General features: G+C 52.8%; 1 protein-coding gene across 4 annotated transcripts in view; it reads left to right on the forward strand.

Annotated features, from left to right (window-relative positions):
• Positions 1 to 3,938: 3,938 nt before the first annotated feature.
• The window catches only part of Tpst2 (tyrosylprotein sulfotransferase 2), a 36,287-nt gene continuing 19,281 nt past the window's right edge, over positions 3,939 to 20,944 (forward strand). For 3 of the 4 annotated variants that reach the window (XR_005870962.1, XM_013119803.3, XM_040731292.1), the window contains exon 1: positions 3,939 to 4,014. The gene's annotated coding sequence lies outside the window, so the exon portion shown is untranslated. The remainder of the gene's footprint in view (positions 4,015 to 20,944) is intronic. The other variant, XM_021232319.2, reaches the window with a different exon arrangement.

The raw sequence follows: 20,944 nt of genomic DNA on the forward strand, positions 1-20,944 counted from the left end.
ACACTGAAGGAAAACATGCTGGATGTAGGGCCCACTTTTCTGGAACATTCTCTAGGAGCCTGGAGTCCTGGAGTCCTGCCCCTCATACTGGGCTTACAGCTGCAATTCAGCTGCACTAGGAACACCCTTCCCACCTCCACACTAGCTCCAAGATTTTGAATCTTTGACTCCAGGGCCCTTGGGAAGACAAAGTATCTCCCTGTAGGAGCACCTAGCTGGCATCTTTTGGGCTTGAGGTACAACATAAGGTATGTGTGTGTGCATGTGTCCGTATGTGTGTGTTTGTGTGCATGTGTTCAGGTGTGGTATGTGTGTGTGTGTGTGTGTGTGTGTCTAGGTGTGGTGTGGTGTGTGTGTATGTCCAGGTGTGTGGTATGTGTGTGTCCAGATGGTGTGTGTGTGTGTGTGTGTGTGTGCACGCACATGAGTGCGCACTAGTGTCCAGGTGTGTGTGCAGAATAGGAAGGAGTAGACCCACAAGTGTGCTCAGGGACACTGGTCAGCATCAGTCAGCAGTAGATCCTGGAGGACACACAGCAGCTAAGCTCATGAAGATGTGGTTCCAGGGTTTCCCTGAGAGGATCTAAAGAAGTGAGCATCTAAAGCCAGTGGTGATGGTCCATGACTAATCCCAGTTCTTGGGACGCAAAGGCAGCATGATCATGAGTTCAAGAGCAACCTGTGCTACATAGTGAGCCTGTTGCAAAAAATAAAAGGGTTTGGGGAGATGAATCAATCACTGAAGCTATTGCCTTTCATGAAGACTTGAGTTCAATGCCCAGAACCCATGAAAATGCTGTGTGTGTGTATGTAATCCCAGTACTGGGAAGGCAGAGACAGGAGGATCCAAAGCTTGTGGGTCAGCCATCTAACCTAATTGGTGAGCTTCTGGACAGTGAGAGACATTGTTGCAAAGGATTCCAGAACATAACATTTCAGGTTGTCCTGGGACACACGTGCGTGCGCGTGCTTGCACACACACACACACACACACTCAGGAGTGCAAATAAAAATGACAGGAGAAAACTGGACATGAGCACTTTGTTTGGAGTCATATTATCATAGCAGCAGTCATCTGAATCAGAGATCAAGGGTGCTTTCTGAAGCCTGACCATCCAAAGAGAAGTTGTACCTCTACCCGCTTCCTGCCAGATAAGGGACCCACTGCCAGCTGCCTTCTGCTGCTAGAGCACTGGGAAGGTGAGAGAGAACTGGGCTTGCGTTAGCCCTAAGAGGCCGCTGTAGCTCTCAAACCAGATTTCCTTATTGAGCCTCTGTTTCCTCATCTGTAGAATGTGTGTGACAATAAGAAACCTCAGGAGGCTGTTGGGGAGCGAGAGCAGGCAGGTTGAAAATGACTAAAAACAAAACAAAGTCAAACTTGGTGGTGCTGGGGTTGGCTTTGAGAGTGTTAGGTGCGTGCTCCACCACTCAGCCACACCCTTTGCCTCAGAGTACTCTTCTGAATAGCTCTGAGTACAGGCTATGCACCTGAAGAAAGCATAACCTTTGACACAGCATCCACATAGCCTTTGTTTGATATAGCATCCATATAACCTTTGACACAGCATCCATACAACCATTGACACAGCATCCACATAGTCATTGACACAGCATCCACATTGTCATTGACACAGCATCCACATAGTCACTGACACAGCATCCACATAGTCATTGACACAGCATCCACATAGTCATTGACACAGCATCCACATAGTCATTGACACAGCATCCACATAGCCTTTGACACAGTATCCACATAGTCATTGACACAGCATCCACATAGTCATTGACACAGCATCCACATAGTCATTGACACAGCATCCACATAGTCATTGACACAGCATCTACAAAGCTTTTGTTACAGCATCTACATAGCCTTTGATACACCATCTACATCGACTTTGGGGGTGTCGGTGTTAGGAAGATGATAGATGTGTGCTTGTTGCTACGTCTCTATCCCATCCCCTGGAGACCCCCTAAGTGCCATGTTTGTGAACCCACTTAAGGAAACAGGTTGTCAAGCAGATGAAGGAGGTGCCCATCCTGGAAGGCCCCAGCCTAGGGACAGGGATGGGAATGAGCTTGTTCACCCACCTGCCTTCGATGTCACATCAGATTCCCAGCCTGATCCATAAGGGAGGGGTAGGGAGTGGACTTCCTCCAGGGGTGACAGTCAGATGGAAACTTGCAAGCGTTTGCTACCCTGGGTGGCTGCCAGAATGCCCACACTAGCTATCCACTGAGACCTGCCTCACCTGTCTTCCCAGTGACTCCAGAAGCAGAGCCCTTCCTCTGCACCCTTGTGCCTATCCCGGGATGCTTAACTATTGCTGGAAGGAACCAAAGCCTGCCCGTTCCTCCCCAGGAGCACCCAGAGAGGTCTCTACAGAGAGCAAAGCTAGCCGTGCCCTTCCCTGATGAAACTTCCCGGCTCCATTTCGTGGAGACATGGTGGGTGGAGACTCCTTTCCTGGTGCACACTTGCCTGGCAGCACCCTCTCTCTCACCGCCACCACACCTGGCTGTGTGCAAGACCTCAAGCTCACCTCCTCCCTACGGGATGCGGTACCGGCCACCCTACACTCTGCTGTGACTAATGTGCTTTTCATGACTAGTAGCACACGCCGCTCTGCCTGAGCTCCAGGTTATGATGTAAGAACTCCGTTTTTCCTCCCTGAACCAGCTTAAGACCACATTCTTGTCTGGTCAGTTACACACACTCTACTGTGAAGGGTTGTTGGGGGGCTTCCTCCCAGAATCATAAAGCCCAGTGCAGAGCCCTTCTCCTGAGCAGAAGTTCCCTTCGGACCTCTTCCTTTGGTATCTTTCTTCATCCATAAATGGTATGAAACCCCAAAGTCTCAAATATACACACAATAAGTGCTGTGTGGTGTGGGTTTATTGTAGAGAACTGACTTCACCAAGGTGGGGGACTTTGTCAGTATGTCTCCCACAACACAGGCACTGTTTTATGGATACATGAGTGAATGACAAACATATCTGTGTGCTTTGACTTCTCTGGCGTGTATGTGTATATTTGAGCTAGTTGTAACTAGGATAGAAATTTATTGCATTTATCTTTGGATAGGTGTGCAGAACACCGTTTCACAGCATCCCCAGAAATGAAACGACAACTAATTGGACGGGGGTGTCTGTTCTCTCCTTGCATGATGTGGGTCCCAGATCTAACTCAGGTTTTCAGGCTTGGAGGCAGGCGCTGTTACCCACTGAGACACCTCGCGAACCGCGGAATTTTATCTTAAATATGTATTTATTTATTTATATTACTGTGTGTGCCATGGCACACGTGTGGAGTCTGTTCTCTCCGTGGGATTGCAAGCGCCTATACCAAACGAGATCATCTCTCCGGTCCCAGAAATGTATTTAAACAGGTTAACACACACAATCTGTATATATGGTGTAAACAGAGGATAAAGATGACTCTGTGAGAGGCGAGCCTGAACTTTCTCCCTTGCTCAGCACACTTAGGGCTGGCTGCTCTCTGGGGCGCTGCCCTGTGCTGAAGGGCAGTGGCGTCGCGTCTGAACGCAGGCATGAGTGGCGGGACGCCCTGCAAGCGGGTACGCCCGTCTGGTTGCAGAATCCAGACCTGCAGCCCTAGCAGGCGGAGTCAGGTCCCCAGGGAGGAGACGAAGGCGGAGCAGCGCAGGGAGAGGGGCGGGCACTTTTGACTCCACCCCTTTGCCGTCACGGAGCGCGGCCCTACCCTAGCAGCGCCTCCCTGCCGGAGGGGGAAGCCTCGGGGGAAGGGGCGTGGCGGAGGCCTGTGGGCAGGGCCTATTCCGGTCCCGCCCCTCAGGGCTTCCCGGTTCGCCTAGAATCCATCGGCGCGAGGGCGGCGGGGGGCGTGGTCAGGCGGTAGGCAACAGGGGCGGGGCGTGATCCCCTGCGGCCCCGCCCCTTGCGTACGACACGAGGCCCCGCCCCTCGCGGCGCCTCCCTGGCGGCCGGCAGGGAGCTGGAGTCTGCGCGGGCGCTGATTTGGGCACGGTAGGTGGCGGCGGCCTCGGCCAGTGCTGGGTCGGGGCTGCCCGGCGCGGTGGGGACTGTGGGCGGTGCGGACAGGCTTGACCAGCCGCCGCGGACGGTGTGGGGGAGGACACGCGTGGCCTGGAGCCCCACCCGCGCGGCGCCGCGGGGAAGTTAACTTGCGGAGGTCGCGGCCCACGGTGGTTCTTAGAACGCAGCTGCCTCTCGCTCTGCCTGGCTTGCCGGCTTCCTGCTTCACACGTGGGGAAACTGAGGCCTGGGCGGTCCCGTGCCTGGCCGATAGGACTCGCAGCCGGCACGGCAGGAGACTCTCCCGCGGGGCTCCCTGCGTGCGCGTGTGTGCTGGGGAACGGGCTTTCTGTTTTGACCCCCGTCCACCCTGGAGGTAGCTGCCCCTTTTGCCCCCTTTCCTCCCCGCGTCCACGCTGTCCCTCTGCTCTCCCGCCACCCTTCATTTCTTTAATCCCAGCAGAGTTGCCTGATGGTTAGGCCCATCTTCTGCACTTGGGCAGATGGGGTGGAAGGCTCGGGTTTGGTTTAGGACTGGGGACATGCCCCGCTTCTCCAGCCCGTTTCCGGGGATGCAGAACTGGATTTGTTCCATTAGCCCAAAGAAGCTGTTAAGTTATTCCGTGAACCGCTGTACCCGCCTCGGCCCGAGCTTATCCATTTACCCTATCTTGTTTTAAAAACAGTATTTAAATATTTCGTAACAGCTTCTCTGAAGGTTTGCTCCGCTAACCGTACAACTCACCCTTTGGAAGTGAACTCCAGGCGGGTTTTAGGATCCTTAGATCTTGCACTGTCCTCGTTTGTCTACTTTTAGAACATTTTCACATTCCCCAAAGAAGCACTCATTAGCACTAAGTTCTCAAACCTCTTTTCCCAGGCGCTGGCTGCTCTCATCAATACCTACTGCCTGTCTATGAACTTGTCTGTTCTGGATAGTTCTCTGTGTGGTTCCTCATGGGATCATAGGCTTTACAGCCACCATAGCATCCAACAGTACTTATCTTTTTTATGAGTAAATAGTGTTTCCTAGTGTGAATAGATCATATATGTGTGTTGGCTGTGATTAATACTGCTACTGGGGTTTGTTTTCAGTTCCGTCTAACACTTTACCTAGGAGTGGGGTTCTTGTGCTAAAGGGTCTCTTTAAAACTTATTAAGGAGCTGCCAAACTCCCAAAGTGCCTTACCACTTCACCCAACTGCCTGTGATGTGTGCTGGCTATGGTAATGTTTGTGACCAGGTCTTAAGTAGCCCAAGGTGACCTTAAACTCCTGACCCTCCAGTTTCAGCCCTGGAGTGATGGAATTAGAGGCACATGCCACCTGCCTGGCTTGAGGTTTCCCAGTCTTGAGTATGTTAAGTCTCTTCCGAAGGAGTCAGGATGCTGCTGGCTTCGATGCATTTGTTACAAATGATTTCCTAATTCATGTTAAAACAAGTGTCTCATTCATGGACTGAAGGGTAGCAGGCATGTCATCTGGCGGTCCCTGGGACCTACACGTAAGGAGCAGCGGTGATCAGATGTGTGGTTGGCATCCCTAGTACCTGCTGGTGTTGGGGCCTGGATCTGCTCACTTCTTCCCTCCCTCCCTGTGCTGGGTGAGGAGAGGCCGCAGCAGAGGAGGACAGTCAGGGCTCTTCCCACAGGAAGGGAGATAGAGGGTGTGTGTGTGTGTGTGTGTGTGTGTGTTGTGTGTACAGGGTCTCCTCTGACTCACTATGGAACTGAAGATGACCTTTAACTTCTGAGCCTCCTGCCTCCACCTCCTAATTCTAGCATTGCAGGCACGCACCACCACACTTTGATTCAGTGCTGGGTGTGGGCCCAGAGCTTCAGGCATGCTAGGGGAGCAGTGTCAGCCGAACTACATTCCTATTATAATTATTGGGTGGCATGTGTGTCTATGCACATGTGGGGTGTGCTTGTCCATGTGTTGGTTTGGGGAGGCCAGGGGTTTATGGGTAGTGTCTTTGTCACTCCCCACCTTGTTTTTTGAGACAGTCTTTCACTAAACCCAGAACTTGCTTAGACTGATTGGCCAGGGTGCCCCTAGGACCCACCCGACTCAGGACCCCAACCTTGGGGATTGCAAGTACATACTACTGACTCCAGCCTTTTTTTTTCTTTTTGAAACAAGGTCAAACTGTATAGCCTTGACTGGCCTCGAACTGAGATACCTGCCTGCCTCCTAACTGCTGGGGAGCCAAAGCTGTGTACCACCCACACCCAGCCTGTTCCATAGCCCCGAGCCACATTCTTGAAGGGAGTCTGATTTCTGAAGGTCAGGCTTCTGGTAGTTAGTTACCTGTTGCAGAATTTAAAACATTACCCTGTAGGTCCTGGTCCAGCCTGGCGTTACCTGGCTGTGGCTAGTGACAGAACTGGAAAAGCAAAGCCCCAGGCACTACTTGTAGTTCCCTCATTCTCCCTGAGTTCCTTGGTGAAGAAAGCAGCCTAGGGAAAGGGAGGTCTCTAGGCCTTGTGTCCTTCCTTGTTAGGGGAATGGTTGTGCCTCTGGAGTACCTTGGACTCCAGAAGGCCACCAGGGCATTTATTGCCCATGTGGTGTTGTGGGTGTATTTGAGGCTAGAGTGCGACTTTTTGTGAGCTTAGGTATGGCTTGGGTGGCTTTGAATTTCAGATGACTTCACAGAAGCTCCCCTGAGCAGCAGTCTGTGCCTGCCCCCTGCCATCCATGCCTTGCTGTCTGTGAGGCACTGTGCTCCATGGGCCATAACTGGCCCAGCTGCAGACATACCATAGAAGTCTGGGATGCCCCTCTCCCAGCCTAAGCTGCAGGCTGAGGAGGAATTGTGGGCATGAGTCATTTGAAATAGCTGGAGGACTGGGCCAAGCCTCAGAAATTGCAGGGGAGGACCAGGGAGGACATTACTGCCGGGGAGATCGCAGCTGGTAGCCCGGCTGCCAAGTGGATTCTCACATTTACCAGACTCTTGACCCAGGCTGGTCTGTGGCAGAAGGTTGGCACGGTCAGAGAGCTGGCACAGTCTGCATTTGTACCACCGCTCCACTTGGAAGCAAGATCTGGAGCTATTGTTGCTCACTACCCCTGGGCTGAGTTTGCAGAGCAGGGTACAAGTGGCTGCCACCTCCTGGGCTTAGGAAGGGATGGTGACATAAGTTGAGTAGGACATGCTCTTGGAATCGAGAGCCTGACCTTTACAAGAAGCTTCAGCTTCCCCCTATCATAGGCAGTGATTCCAAACCTGACCGACACCCACAGGGCCAGCTGGAACCCTTAACTCAGTTCTCCCCACAGCAGAGACACAGAGTGCAGATGGCCACAGTGGTCGCTGCAGGGTCACCCAGCTGCCAGGTTGGAGATACAAGCCCTGTCCTCATAATTTACCCTCCTTACCATCTCGTTTCCCTTTGTAAGGCCCGGCACATGTGTCCCTGGGCTCTGTGGTTACAAGTATTAGCCACTCATGTGCTCCCATTTGCTGTTCCTGTCTCACTTCCTCCTGAGTGGCGGGGTGGACAGACGCAGGGCTCTTGCTTTGTGAAGTCCGGAAAGCTTCTAAGTCCCAGCTGCCTCCAGATGGCCGTGACTTTGGGCAAGGAGCTCCCCTCTCTGGGCCTGTTCTTCCTGCTAAGGGAGGGGTTCACTTACTGCCTGCAGTTTTTGTTTAGGCGATGTGGCTTTTTGAGGTTGGTCAGTTGGCTTTGTAGTTATGGGAATTGAGCCTAGGGTCCTATGCGTGCTAGGCAGGCTCTCTCCCGTGGAACTACAGCCCCAACCTACTTTTTGTGTTTTATTTGAGATAAGGTCTTACTAAGTTGCCTAGGCTGACCTAGAACTCTCTGTAGTCCAGGCTGGCTTAGAACTTTGCATCTTCCTGCTTCAGCCTCCCAGGAGTTAGGATGACAGACCCGTGCCACTGGACTTGGATGCTTTTCTGGTTTTAATTGAACTGACATTCAGACATTTGTAGAGAAAAATTACAGTTCTAAGCTGGGCAGCCTGAGGCTCCCTCCAGTGTCCTGGGCTGTCCTGATCTCTGTAGTCCCCTCCAGTTCCCATCGGTACACTCTCAGGACTGGTCCCAGGACTTTGAACTGGTGTCCAAGAGCTTCAAGGCTTCCGGGATAGCCAGGGCCTTCCTTGTGTTTTAAAGCCATTCCCACTGCTTAACATCTTTTAGACACACTTTATCTTCCTTGATGTTCTCCAGAAGCATCCTGGCCCTACTGCTGTCACGTGCTCCTCAGATGGTTATCTGTCTCCAACTCACACTCTTCAAGTCACAGAATACCTCCTCAATGGATCCAGGTCTGCCCTAAGCCCAGGCCCTCTGCTGCATTTTGAAAGGCTTGCCCAATTCTGGGATGCATGAGTCTGAACCAGTGGCTGCAGGGACAATGTCCCCTCCCCCTGCCCTGTCCTTAATAGCTACACCTCTTATTTCCCAAACACTGTTGCTGGCACTGTTTAGCTTGATTTAGGTTGTGGTCAGAGGCAGCCAGCATACATAGGGCCTGTTTTGCCTAGAGAGAGACCCTCTGTACTGTTGTACACAGTCACCTCCGTGCTGGGCCTAGAAGATGCTGGACACTCAATATAGCTGTGTCTTGCATGAAGGCATATTGCAACTCCCTAAGATCCAGAGGCAGCAAGGGCCCCTTGTCCCCAGGGGACCTGGGGAGTTGGTTGCTTAACATCCCTCCCCTCCCCATGCTGGTTTCTAAAGAGCACATTTGAAACAGTGAAGGTCTAGACTCAAGAGTCTGTGGGTCTTGCCCTATCCCTTGTTCTGGAAGTGTGCTCACTGCCTACCTTTTACCTATGGCTGCCACAATCACATAGAGTACAGAGGTTCCCCCATCTTCCCAAGGTCTCATTCACTATGTCAGCAAAAGCCTGAAAGTATTAAATGAGAATCTCTAGGAAAAAAGTGGTTTGTACGTTTAGACCATAGGCCATTCTAAGCAGTGTGCTAAGAGCTTGCCCTAGTGACTAGAACTTGATGTGTTTCTTGTGTGTCCATAGTGTATATGTACCTGCCCACCAGTCACTTCCTAATTATCCGTTAATGATATTGACTGCCAATATTCCAGAAGGCTTAAATAACCTGATTTCACTCAGTAAATCTCCCAAGGCACAAACTTTCATTGTGGCATTTATTATGATAAATTTCATTGTAGTCCTTTTGTTAATCTCTGTTTTATTAATTGAACCCTGTCAAGGGAATGTGTGTATAGGAAAAGCGCAGTATGTGTGGGGAACTGTACCTGGTCAACTCACTGCAGGCCACTTACACCATCAGAGGGCTGATGCAGTCAGGAGGGTGGCCACGGGACCTCGGAGCTCCTGTGGAAAGGCTGCCAGAGATTGCAGTCATGTCCATGCACCTTCCGTCCTTAGTTCTTCATGCTGATTCTCCGTCATGGGTAGTGCTGTGAGCTAGCTCCATTTTTATGTGGGACACTGGCCAGAGTGCCTGGGAAGAGCCTGAGTGAAACAGGTTGGGTGTTTTGAGGTGGATTGGGTAGGCAGCCCATCATTTAGTCAGAGTCCAGAGCTGTTTCAAGTTGCTGTTTATCTCAGGCAGGTAGGGGCCTTTATCCCCTCCCATAACTTCACAAATGTGTGCAGATCATGGTGGGAGTTAGGGGCTGTGATGGGCCCTGAAAGGAGTGGGGTTGGGAAGGGGATGCAGTGGGGAAGTGGCAAGGCTACCCCCCAAAGCCACCGTTGGTGTGTGTGTGTGTGTGTGTGTGTGTGTGTGTGTGTGTGTGTGTGTGTAGTACAGAGATAGGGTAGTCAAGGAGGCATCCTGATCCTGGAGGAGGAGATGTCTGGGCAGAAGAGGGGCTGGTTTTCCAGAGCTGGAGAGCCACACCTGTGAGAGCTGGCGTGAAATCCGCCGTTTGCTGGAGCTCAGTCCATGAACCACGTCATCTGTGGGGGTGTCAGGTGGTGGCACACTCCGGGAAGGGGCAAGCTTTGAAATTAGAGACAGTTTTAAGTCACAGGCAAGCGTCACGTACCAGGCTGGATTGTGCCCCATCTCAAAAGTGTCAGGAAGTGGGGGAAGGATGAAGGAAACATAAAAGACTTGAAGTATTTAATAAGCAAATAACCAAGAGTAGAGGGTTCTGGGTGGGGCGAGATAACCCTCGTTAGCATGGGCTTTGGGGACCATGACAGGCACTGGGGGCTCTGTACCCTGGGAGTTCCTTTCCTCCAGTCCCCTGGCTCCGCTAGATAGCCTGTGGGCACCGGACCAAGGAAGCCGCAGGCTGCCTCCCCAGAGCCTTCTTTGTTAGAATGACTGTCCCTGCCCTGTGTCCTCCATGTGTGTCACAGGCTCTGTTGTCCTCTTGCTATCTTTTACCATCTGTGTCTGTCTTTCCCCCACTCTGCCTGTGCACACACATGCACACAGAAGGGTGTTGGGTGTCTTCCTGTGTGGTTCTCCATCTTAGGGTTTTGAGAAAGTGTTACTCACTCAACCTGGGGCCCACCCTTTCCACTAGACTGGGAGGTCAGCAACCCTCAGCTTATGTTTGTCTTCACTCTCCACCCCCAAGGCTAGGATTGCAGATGTCACACTACTACCTCGGCTTTTATGTGGGTGTTGGGGATTTGAACTCAGGTCCTCATACTTGCACATGCAAGCACTTTACCCACTGAGCAATCTTGCTGCCCCCTCCCCCATCTCTCTCTGTGCCGTCATCTCCATCTTCCACATCTGTCTCTGTCTCCCCTGTCCCTGTTCCCTTCATCTCCTGTCTGCCCCACTCTGTTGCCACTTGTCCTATTCCTCTTGTATATGGCTTCTTCTGTACCCCTCCCCTTCCTACACACACACACACACACACACACACACACACACACACACACACACACACACACACAGAGAGCTGTCCCCAGCTCTGTCTCTGGCTTCTTCTGCACTCCACCCCTTCCTACACACGCGCACACACACACACACACACACACACACACACACACACACACACAGACCTTCCTCTCTCCCACTTCCTTTGACTCCTGGGGACATCCTGTCATCGATTCCATTCAGACCCTTTTCTTGGAGCCGTGGATGATATTGATATGGCTGTTCTCCAGGCCTCTCCTCCTTCCTGCCCCAGGGCTGTGGGAGGAAGAGGAAGCCAGGGTTGACCTCAGGAAGGGTAGTGGGTGGAGAGGCTACTCTGGTCTGAGGAGGCTCCAATACCCAGTTTGTGGATTACTAATCCTAAAGACTCCTGACACCCGCACACAGTAAGGGCTTTTTTGCCCAGTGCCATTTAACTCTGCTCAAGTACATAGTAGGTCCACAGTGCTTTTTGTTTTTTTGTTGTCGTTGCTTGCAAGACTTGGGGGATGACCTGGGGAAACTAGTGTCAGTGCAGGGCAAGAAGGCACGTGTGTCCACTGGTGTTTGCTGAGCCCCTGGTATATGTCAGTTTTCTGTTGAGGCTTTTCTGGGAGCCTGTGCCCCTCTATCTGTGTTGCAGGGTGCTAGGCCACTTGTCTGGGGAGACATAGGCATGGAATTCAAACCAAGCGTCTCACTCTGCTTGGCTCAGAGTGAGCTCAGGCCATATCCCTGCCCTCCTGTGCAGCCACAGGGCCCAGTACTCACAGGAGGGACAGCAGCTTGCCTTACAGACGTCATCAGGCAGCCCCTGGAGGGTGGCTGTGGCGGGTCATTGTCCCAGGTGTATTGTAAGTATGGTGATAATGCACATTCCAGAGTATGGGACAGCCTACCCTTATTCCAGTTGTCTTCTGGTTCTGTTTTCTGGGATTGGAGTCTCCACCTTTCTGTGGGGACAAGGAACATCCAAGAGAAGGGTTATGGCTGACTCAGTGGGTGGACCTGCCTCTAGCCAACTCTTGAGTCCTCTGGCCTGTAGGCTCTGACCACAGGCACCTTGGACAGTAGTCTCACCTTTTCTGGGTAGTCAATGTCATTGGAACTTTCAAGGCCCCAGAGGTGCCAGGTAGAGGGAGGTTCTGAGTGGGACACCCTGATGGCTGATGTAACAATTACAGACTGTGGTCCTATGGTTCCTGGGGATTGGACGGTTCTTCGCCCATTCTATAGAGCAGGAGACTGAGGCTCAGAGATGCAAAGGGACCCTCCCTGGTGGCCTTCAGCTGACTGGAGACAGCCAGTGTTTTCCCATAGACTCTTCAGAGCCCCAGCCCTTAGGGGAAGGACCCTCACCCACTGCAGATCTGCCCTGTGCCTCTTGGGACTCAGTTAAGTGTTCTTGTTCTGAACAGTTTGGGAATTTAAGATGCCCTCTGACTTGTCTGTCTTTTGTTGTCTAGGAGCAGGTGAGGAAAAGGACAGGGCTTGTCTGAGAAGGAGCTGGGAGGCTAGGGAAGTAGTCCCTGTAGGTGCCATCTCAAAGCTGAGTCAGTATCTGTCTGGTATTTGTGTGTGAGTGAGTGTGTTTGTGCGTGCTTGTGTGCATGCATGTGTATTGTGACCCGTGTTAGCCTCATAGCTGCTATGTAGCCCAGGGTGGTCCTGAAGTCCTCAACCTCCTGCCTCAGCCTCCCTGTACTAGGATTTTGGTATGGCATCCGAATGCTAAACCAGCCTATCTGAGACTTGGAACCTCCCCCCTGAGCCCTACTCCTACCCTGTAGTGACATGTCCCAGGTCCCTTTGGGCTGAACCATGGAAGAGGTGGAGCCCTTCCCATTGGGGACCATTACACCCAGCAAATGTGTCACCCTCTGCCTTTATTCTTGTTGTGGCTGGCCACTTCTCAGACATAGGCCATAGCAAAGCCTCCACAACAGCGAAGCAATGGGCCATGGCATTGGTGAAGCCACACCTTCCGGGGAGCAAGAAAGGGAAAGTTGGCTGAAGACATATATGTAAAATCTGCCAAGTGAGCCTGGACCTTCCTGTACATAATACTCCAGGTGCCTGTCCTATAAGGAACACAGAAGCGTCTACTTAAGGCAAAAGGGAGTCCTCATCCGGAGTCTCCACGTAGGACAGGAACTAGATTTTGCTTAGTTGTGTGAACACGATTATCTAAAATTTACGGTGAGGCTTTAGATGAACGGTTGTGTGATGCTGAGGTCTTTATGCGCCTATCTCAGTCAGGCTGAGGCAACATTATCGGCTCCAGGAAAAGGAAAACCAAGTACATTCCACCTTCAGGCCAAGCTGTGTCCGGCACTCTGCCTCGCTCCTCTTCCATACTCTGTCTCTTGGGGATGTCTCTCTGTGGTTCTTTCTTGGGCAACCCCCAGTTGTAGCTCTCAGTGAATGTGCTGCCCACTGAGGTGTGTCAGCCAGAGCAATGAATGCCACGTCCCCAGAAGTTCCTGAAAGGCCAAAGAATTGTGCCTACCCACTGTGAAACTGTGAGCTTGGGGCCAGCAGATGTCCACACCGGGGGATGTGCGGGGCAGCTGCTGTGAGGAAGCCTCCCAGGGAAGCTGTGTTTCAGGTGTCCTGTGGTGCAGGGAAGCTGTGTTTCAGGTGTCCTGTGGTACAGGGAAGCTGTGTTTCAGGTGTCCTGTGGTGCAGGGAAGCTGTGTTTCAGGTGTCCTGGTCACAGAAGAGGAGAGTGGGGCCTCTTTTCTCATGTGTCTTTGTCTGACTCCCTGTTGTGTTAGGAGCTGCTGATCAGTGGAGTGGCCTCAGGTACATGGATGTGCCTCTGAGGCTTTATTGGATTCTTGATCAAGTGTGGAAAATAAGAGGGAAGGAACAAAAACCTTGTCCAGCCCCTCAGCCCACGAGACAGCCACGTGGGGAAACAGGGCAGAGAGAGGTTGTGGAACTCAAGAGACTGTGATGTGTTGGGATGAGCGACTGGGCTCCTGAAGGTGAAGGAAGCTCAGGGGTGATAGCTGGGATGTCACTTAGACAGTTGGGACTTGGCAGGGATATAGGTCAGCTCCAGATGGCCCAGCAAATGCTCACACGATGACAGTGCAACAGTTAATGGCTGGGTCCAGGCGCCTGACCTCCAGGCTCCATGTTGCTACCTAGTTGCTCCACCTCCTGAGTTGATTTCTCCCAACTGCTGTAGCTGCTGCCTCTCGGAGGCCCCTCGTGCCTAGCCCCGTACCCTTACATAGTTTCATCCTCTAGAACAATAGTTCTCAACCTGGGGTCAAACGACCCTTTCACAGAGATCACATATCAGATATTTACATTGCGATTCATAACAGTAGCAAAATTACAGCTAATGGAGTAGCAATGAAAATAATTTTATGGTTGGAGTCACCACAATGTGAGGAACCGTGTTAAAGGGTCACAGCATTAGGAAAGTTGAGAACCACTGGTCCTGTGGGAATTTCCAGCCTGTTTCCATTGACCTGGGCAGGTCATGTGTCCATCCTGAGCCACCTCTGTGGACTAGAGATGGAGAACTGTATGACTTCACCTGGAGCATGCTGAAGGAGGAGAGAGCATGGTACTCTCAGGCTGGAGAGCCAGTCCTCGTGAAGATGGGGTTTGAAGAGTGCATGATAAAACCAGTGTGGGGGTAGTGTCTCATGCCGCCCTTGTAGTGGAGGGGAGGGGGGGATCTAAGAGGCAGGGTGGGTACACAGGAAGTAGGTACCTGGGTTGGGCTCACAGAGGGAGTGTGCTCCCATATGGCAGCCAGGACAGGAACAGAGCTTGGGGCCTAGGCACTTGATGGGAAAGGGGCTATGGATTGGCCCTAATGTAAGGACTTTGGTGTTTCTGGTTTTGGAGGACTGCTGGGCTGGAACAGGGTGCGGGATGAGACCTCTGCTTAGTAACTGTTAATTGAGAAAGCTCAGAGGCCCCGACAGGGAGCATGGAGTTCAGTAAGCCAGCTCTGTGAGGGAAGGGGGAGAACTAGGGGACTGTCAGGGTTGGGTGGGATCTGCGGGGGGTGGGGGGGTGGGGGGGGTTGGTGACAGCAGGTCGCAGAGGTTAGGGGATCATCAGAAGAGCCCTAGAGAGGCAGGTGAGATGGCTCAGCGGGTAAAGGGGCTTGCTGACAACCCACTTGGTGGAAGGAAAGAACCCATTCTTGCAAGTTGTCTTCCAACCTCTCCAGGCATACTGTGGCATACATAACCTCCATGCACACATGAATATATATATATATAATAAAAACTAAAGAGAGCCTAAGAGAAGGTGAAAGGTGAGAAGCGACCAGATAAAGGCTTGAGGACATGTAGGCAGTGGGCCCAGGCCCTGAGGAGTATGCATGTGAGTACGTGCACGTGCACATGTGTGTGTAACAGTGAGGGGCCAAGCAGCTGGAGAGAGGGAGCCAAGTGAGGCCTGTGGGGGACCTGGCAGGGGCAGAGGTCATGGTGGGGAAGCATGCGGGAGCACAGGCCTAATGCTGACATTGGGCATCTTCCTCAACATTGCCTTATTTCTGAGAAAGTTCTCAGGGAGCCTAGCTGGCAGCCAGAGAGCTCAAGATCTTCTGTGTTCCCTCCCAATCCCAGGGTTACCACACAGACACACACACACACACACATGCACGCGCACACACACACATACACACACACACACACACGCATGCGCGCACACACATGCACACAGGAGGCCACGTCCAGCTCTTTACCTGGGTGTCGGGATCTAAACTCGGGTCTTCTTACTTGTTCAGAGAGCACTCCCAATTGTCTGCCAGATTTTCTTTCCTTTCTTTTTCCTTGCTTCTTTTTTGTCTGACTGCTTCTCATTCAGTAACCCTGGCGGCTCCTGGGAAACCAGCTAAGCAGACATGGCAGAACTGGAGGCCAGCGAGGGGTCCTAAGGCGGATTGGGACAGAGTGGGTGGTAAGAAGTGGGTGCCGATAGGCCAGCACCCCACGTTATGGGTGGTGACAACTGGGGATTCAGGGCTGTGTCGATGGTGAAGTGGCCTGGTGACCCAGCAGACTGGGTGATGAGAGGAAAGCACCCCTGGCAGACGTGGGTAGAGGACACTGTGATGTGGAGAGGGGACAGCCTAGTAGAGGACACTGCAGTCCCAGGCATTGGAGGTTGATGTCATCAGGAGAGACCCTATGAGCATGTCCCCCGCATTCCGGGGTGGCTGTGAGGACAGGCAGGAGTTCTTCCACGGCTCTCCCACAGGCCTTTGGCTCACAGCTGGTTTATGGGGTGTGAGCCTGGGGTCAGTGCCAGGTGCTGAAGAATGGGTGGCGTGGCCGGAAGCCTCCGCATGTGTTAGCACTATGTTCCCAGTGGGTGCCTGGTACAGAGTATGGATGAGAGAGTGAATGAGAGCCTGTGTGCGCCTCAGGAGCGAGGTGCTAGTGGCAGGTGCCCAGCCAACACCACCGTGCCTCCTCCCGGCAGCCTGTGACCCCTGAGGACTTTCTTGTGTTGAGTCCACTGTCATGGGCTGGGCTGGTCATGTGACTGTCTGGCACCTTCCTCCTGGCCAGTCAGCCCTGTTTATTGATCTGTGATCATTTGTTTGTTCATCCCGTTGGTGACAGGCACCCAGGTTGTTCCCAGCAGAGCCTGCTGGGGACAGACTTGATGTCATTCTGATGGGTGCATTCTTGGCGAGGGACATTCTGGACCACAGAGAAACGTCGCATTCAGCATGTAGGTCTAAAATACTGCAGATTTTCCACAGGCCGTTGGCCCACAGCTAGTTTATGAGGTGTGAGTCGGGGGGGGGGGTCAGTGTCAGGCATCAAGCTATGGCCAGATGGCCAGGCGTCACTCACCCACACACCCTGGAGCCGGAAAGCTGTTTGCGCCACATCCTTGCCAACACTGCTGTTGCCATCACCTTCTTCAGACAGACAGATTCCACGATGCTCTTAGCCCATTTCCCTAACGGGGAATACTGAGTCCCAGCTCTTGTGAGTGCTAACATTTTTCTCTTTAACGTGTTTGTCTGCTGGGTTGCCTCTCTTCCTTATTGCCTGGCCAACTTCACTGAGCTCCCTGTATATCCTGCATGCACATCACTAGTGGGATGTGTCAAAAATCTCTTCTTTCCTGTGGGACACTGTTTGGTCAGTAAAAGGTGGACATGGGAGTTTTGAGCCTCGGAGACATTGATGTGCCAGGCCTAGGGGTGCAAGCCTGCAGTCCCAGGTGCTCCGGAGACTGAGGCAGGGGGAACCACGAGGCCTGAGGGGGTCCTCAGCCACCAGTGGGCCCTCCACAGTGCACCGCCTGTGACTGTGCTGAGGGCTGTTGAGATGTTGGTGCAGGGATCTCAGAGAACTGCGTGCATGTGGACCCTCCCAGGCATCAGATGCCCCCTTTTCAGCTTAAGTCTTAGGAAGTCTAAGTGTGGACTGGATGTTTCCCTGGAGTCAGTCTCGTGGTTGACATGTGCCGGAGGTATGAGGTGGACCCTGTGTTAGTGTTCAGGCATCTGTACCGGAGGTACAAGGTGGACCCTGTGTTAGTGTTCAGGCATCTGTACCGGAGGTACAAGGTGGACCCTGTGTTAGTGTTCAGGCATCTGTACCGGAGGTACAAGGTGGACCCTGTGTTAGTGTTCAGGCATCTGTACCGGAAGTACAAGGTGGACCCCGTGTTAGTGCCCCGTCAGGCACCTGTACTGGCCTATCCTTGGGGTTCTGACAGGATACGCCCTCAGCTGCAGCTTTGAGAGCACCACCTGTGCACGTTCACTATGTTCCCTTTTAAAAGGGCCCTGCCCACCTCCCACCCCCCTCTTTCTTTCTCTCCTTCTCCCTCTCCCTCTCTCTGCCCCCTTCCCTCTCTTTTCTCTCTCCCTCTTTCTCCTCTCTCCTGCTGCTCCTGTCTCTGGAGACTGGTCTCCCCCCTTCCCTTTCCCCTTTTTATGATTCCTCTCCCTAATAAAAACCCCTCTGCTTGAACCCCGTCTCCTGACCTCTTCCTCTCGTGTGCTGCTTTTCTTAAATTACAACACCCCAGATTCAAAGATTCTTGCACTTAAGTTAGAAAAGCAGACTACCTTAGCCAGGCATGGTATAGTACACCAGTAACCCCAGAACGCAGCAGGCCAAGGAAGCAGACTTGCTTTGTCCCCAGCTGGTCCTCAGTCCCGCATGACTGGACATGAGCAGATACAGGACAGCCCGGCCCAGATGCCTTGCCCACAGGCCATCTCCTCCCTCAGGAACGCTGTGTCATTTGCTGGATTCCATGATTTCATGTTCCTAGAAACTTTGAAAGCCTGAGTGACTGGGCCAGTAGGTGGCCTAGGGGTCCTGCTGGGGCTAGATCCAGAAGCTATAGCCAGCAGGCGCCTCTGAGGTAATAGATACCTGGTTGTTTGTCCAGACGCCTCCTTCAGTCTAAGTCGCCACATCTGGCAAATGGGGAGAGTTGCCAGCTTGGTGAAGACAGCAGAGGCAGGCAGTCCAAGGTTGGTGCATCCAGAATCGAGGGTTGTGATGGAGGGCTGGGGTGTTTACATCATCTGCACAGCAGGGAATGACCAGCTACAGCTTTGTGTCCTGGGTCCCTCTAAGTCCCTCAGTGTAGAGCCAGCAGGGCTTCTGGTGTGCAGATGTGTGGGGCTGTTGAGGGACAGATCCTTGGGGTGGGACTTTCACGCTCCTGCTGTCCAGCAACTACCTGGGGCACTTGTCATGCGGGGCACATGAACAGGATCCTTTTAAATGTCTGCCAGGATGGCCTTGTCTGAGTGAGTGGTGGGTCCCTGCAAGGGTGTGGGAACATTTAACAAGCACTGTGGCCCTGTGTGTCCTGACTCCTCAGAGTGCATTGCTCTGCATAGGCAGTTCACCAGTGTGGCTCTGGGCTGGAGCGGGGCCTGACATGCGGCGGGTGTTCAAACAGTATGTACCAGACCCCGTGGGATTGACACACAGCGTGGAAAGACTTTGTGTTTCTGTTGCCTATAAGTGACCTGAGGCCTGAACCTCTTCCGACATGACTCAGTTCCCAATGATTCCTTAGGGCTGGGGCTTATTGATAAAGGACATTCGATAGCAACATGACCTCTTCTCCTCCCCGCCCCTGGTTGTGACAACCAGACCATCCCCTGGACATTGTCAACTGTCCCAAGGAGCAAAATCACCCCTTGGGGTGTGATGACAGTGAGTGGCCACAGGCAAGAGGGACAAATGTGTGGTGGCTGGAGGGGGAGAGCAGCCCAAGTTATTAGTATTGGGTAGGAAGAGCCAGTGTGGGGCCCCTGATATTGCTCCCCAGTGGCCATCTTTGGAAAAACGGGGAGGATTACAGTTGTGTGCTGCCACATCCTGATCTCACTCTGGACATGCAGTGTTCTTGTGAATGAGGCTGCTGTGTCTGTTTTAAAATGAAGAGTGTTGCAGGACAGGTGGGCAGGCCTCCAGAGCCATGCACCATTGATAGTGCACACCCTTTGGGTGCTGCCAGAGCCAGTGCCCTGTACAGGCCCAGCCCACCAGGAGAGCCACTGTCACTGAAGACCCTTTTCTATAGACCAGAGCCCAGAGAAGGAAGAGAACTTCCCCAAGTTGTCCAGCGCCCTCCTGCAGGTTCCCAGGTTCCTGAGCACCCAAGAAGGGGCTAGAACCCAGGTCTTGGTGTGTGCTCGGTAAACACTGTGTCGTCCGAGGCACATACACCCCGAGCCTCCCTGCTGTTTAGGAGAGTTGGGAGGTAGGGAGTTGACACAAGCCCTGCTGTGCTTAGACTTTCTACAGAGAACACCATGCCCTTCCGTCATTGGCATCACATCCTGAGGTCTCAGCAATGAGTCCTCCCCATGGTCCACGTAGGATATTTAACCTATCCCTAGTTGAAGGTGACAGGAAGTTAGTGACTGCCAGGTCCTGCCCTTTGTCAGTCGTACATTGAGCCTCTGAGGCAGGCAGCCTAGCCTCAGTGAGCAGATGGGGAAACTGAGGCAGCTTCTGTTAACTGGCCCCCTCCCATGGCTGGGCCTTGGCAGAGCAGAGCTACATGTGATCCCAACCTGTCCAGAGGCTTGTCCTGTGCCCTGAGCCTCCAGGCCTCATGGACCACAACCTCTGGGTTCTTGTAATACTGCATGGCCTTGTGGGAAAGAAGCACGCAGAGTGCTGACCGAGGAAAGGTCAGGGTGGCATACATGGGTGAGCCTCATGGACAAGCAAGGGTGGGTATCCTGGAATGGTGAGGTTTATTCCTTCAAGGTATTCAGGGTACAGCCTCCAGCCATCACTCAAGTGCAGGGTACAATCTCCAGACATCAGAGTCCCTTCTGCTATCCCAAGGGGACACTTAAGTCTCATGCAGTCTCACCCACTCAGCTGAGTCATGGGGAGGAAGGCACACAGGGTCCAGGCTAACCCACATTGGGGTGCTGAGTGACTCAGGCTACAGCATGGGGAGGGTGTTGTTGTCTTTCTTCACTTCCTGGCCTCTGGTTCAAGGACTCCACTACACAGACATGGGGCTGCCCCTCTGCTTTTCAAACGTGGACCATGGCCTGGGGTAGGACTCAGTGATGAGCATGTTCTCAGTATGCATGGGCCCCAGGGTCATTCCAGCTTTGCAGAATAGTAACAAGTGTTATGTAGGGGTACCAGTTCAAGCACCAGATTACAGTAGGTCCTGGCCATAGCTCAGATGCTGGAAACAGAATTTGATCTCCCTTTGGAAGTCTTATGGGAAACTGAGTCCCAGAGCAGAAAGTGGCCCTGCCCAGGTTTTGCCTTGCTTTAATCTCGACTCTGGGGAGGGGTTCAACCTCTCAGAGCCTCCTGGGCATCATCTGCAACTGGGTGTCTAGCGCCGTCTTCACAGAGTCTGAGAGAACTCACTGTGTACGCAGACCAGACTGGCTGGAACGCTGACCTGCCCCTTACGTCCCACACTGTAGTATCAGTACTTGAGAAGCTGAGGCAGGAGGATGACTGTGATTTGACGCCGGGCTGGGTTGCAGAGTGAAACTGGACAGAGATTAGCACAAGGGTGACCCGAGAGGAAGTGGTGTGTGTGTGTGTGTGTGTGT

The sequence above is a fragment of the Mesocricetus auratus genome, unplaced genomic scaffold (assembly GCF_017639785.1).
Source record: "Mesocricetus auratus isolate SY011 unplaced genomic scaffold, BCM_Maur_2.0 Super-Scaffold_100025, whole genome shotgun sequence".
Classification (NCBI taxonomy): domain Eukaryota; kingdom Metazoa; phylum Chordata; class Mammalia; order Rodentia; family Cricetidae; genus Mesocricetus; species Mesocricetus auratus.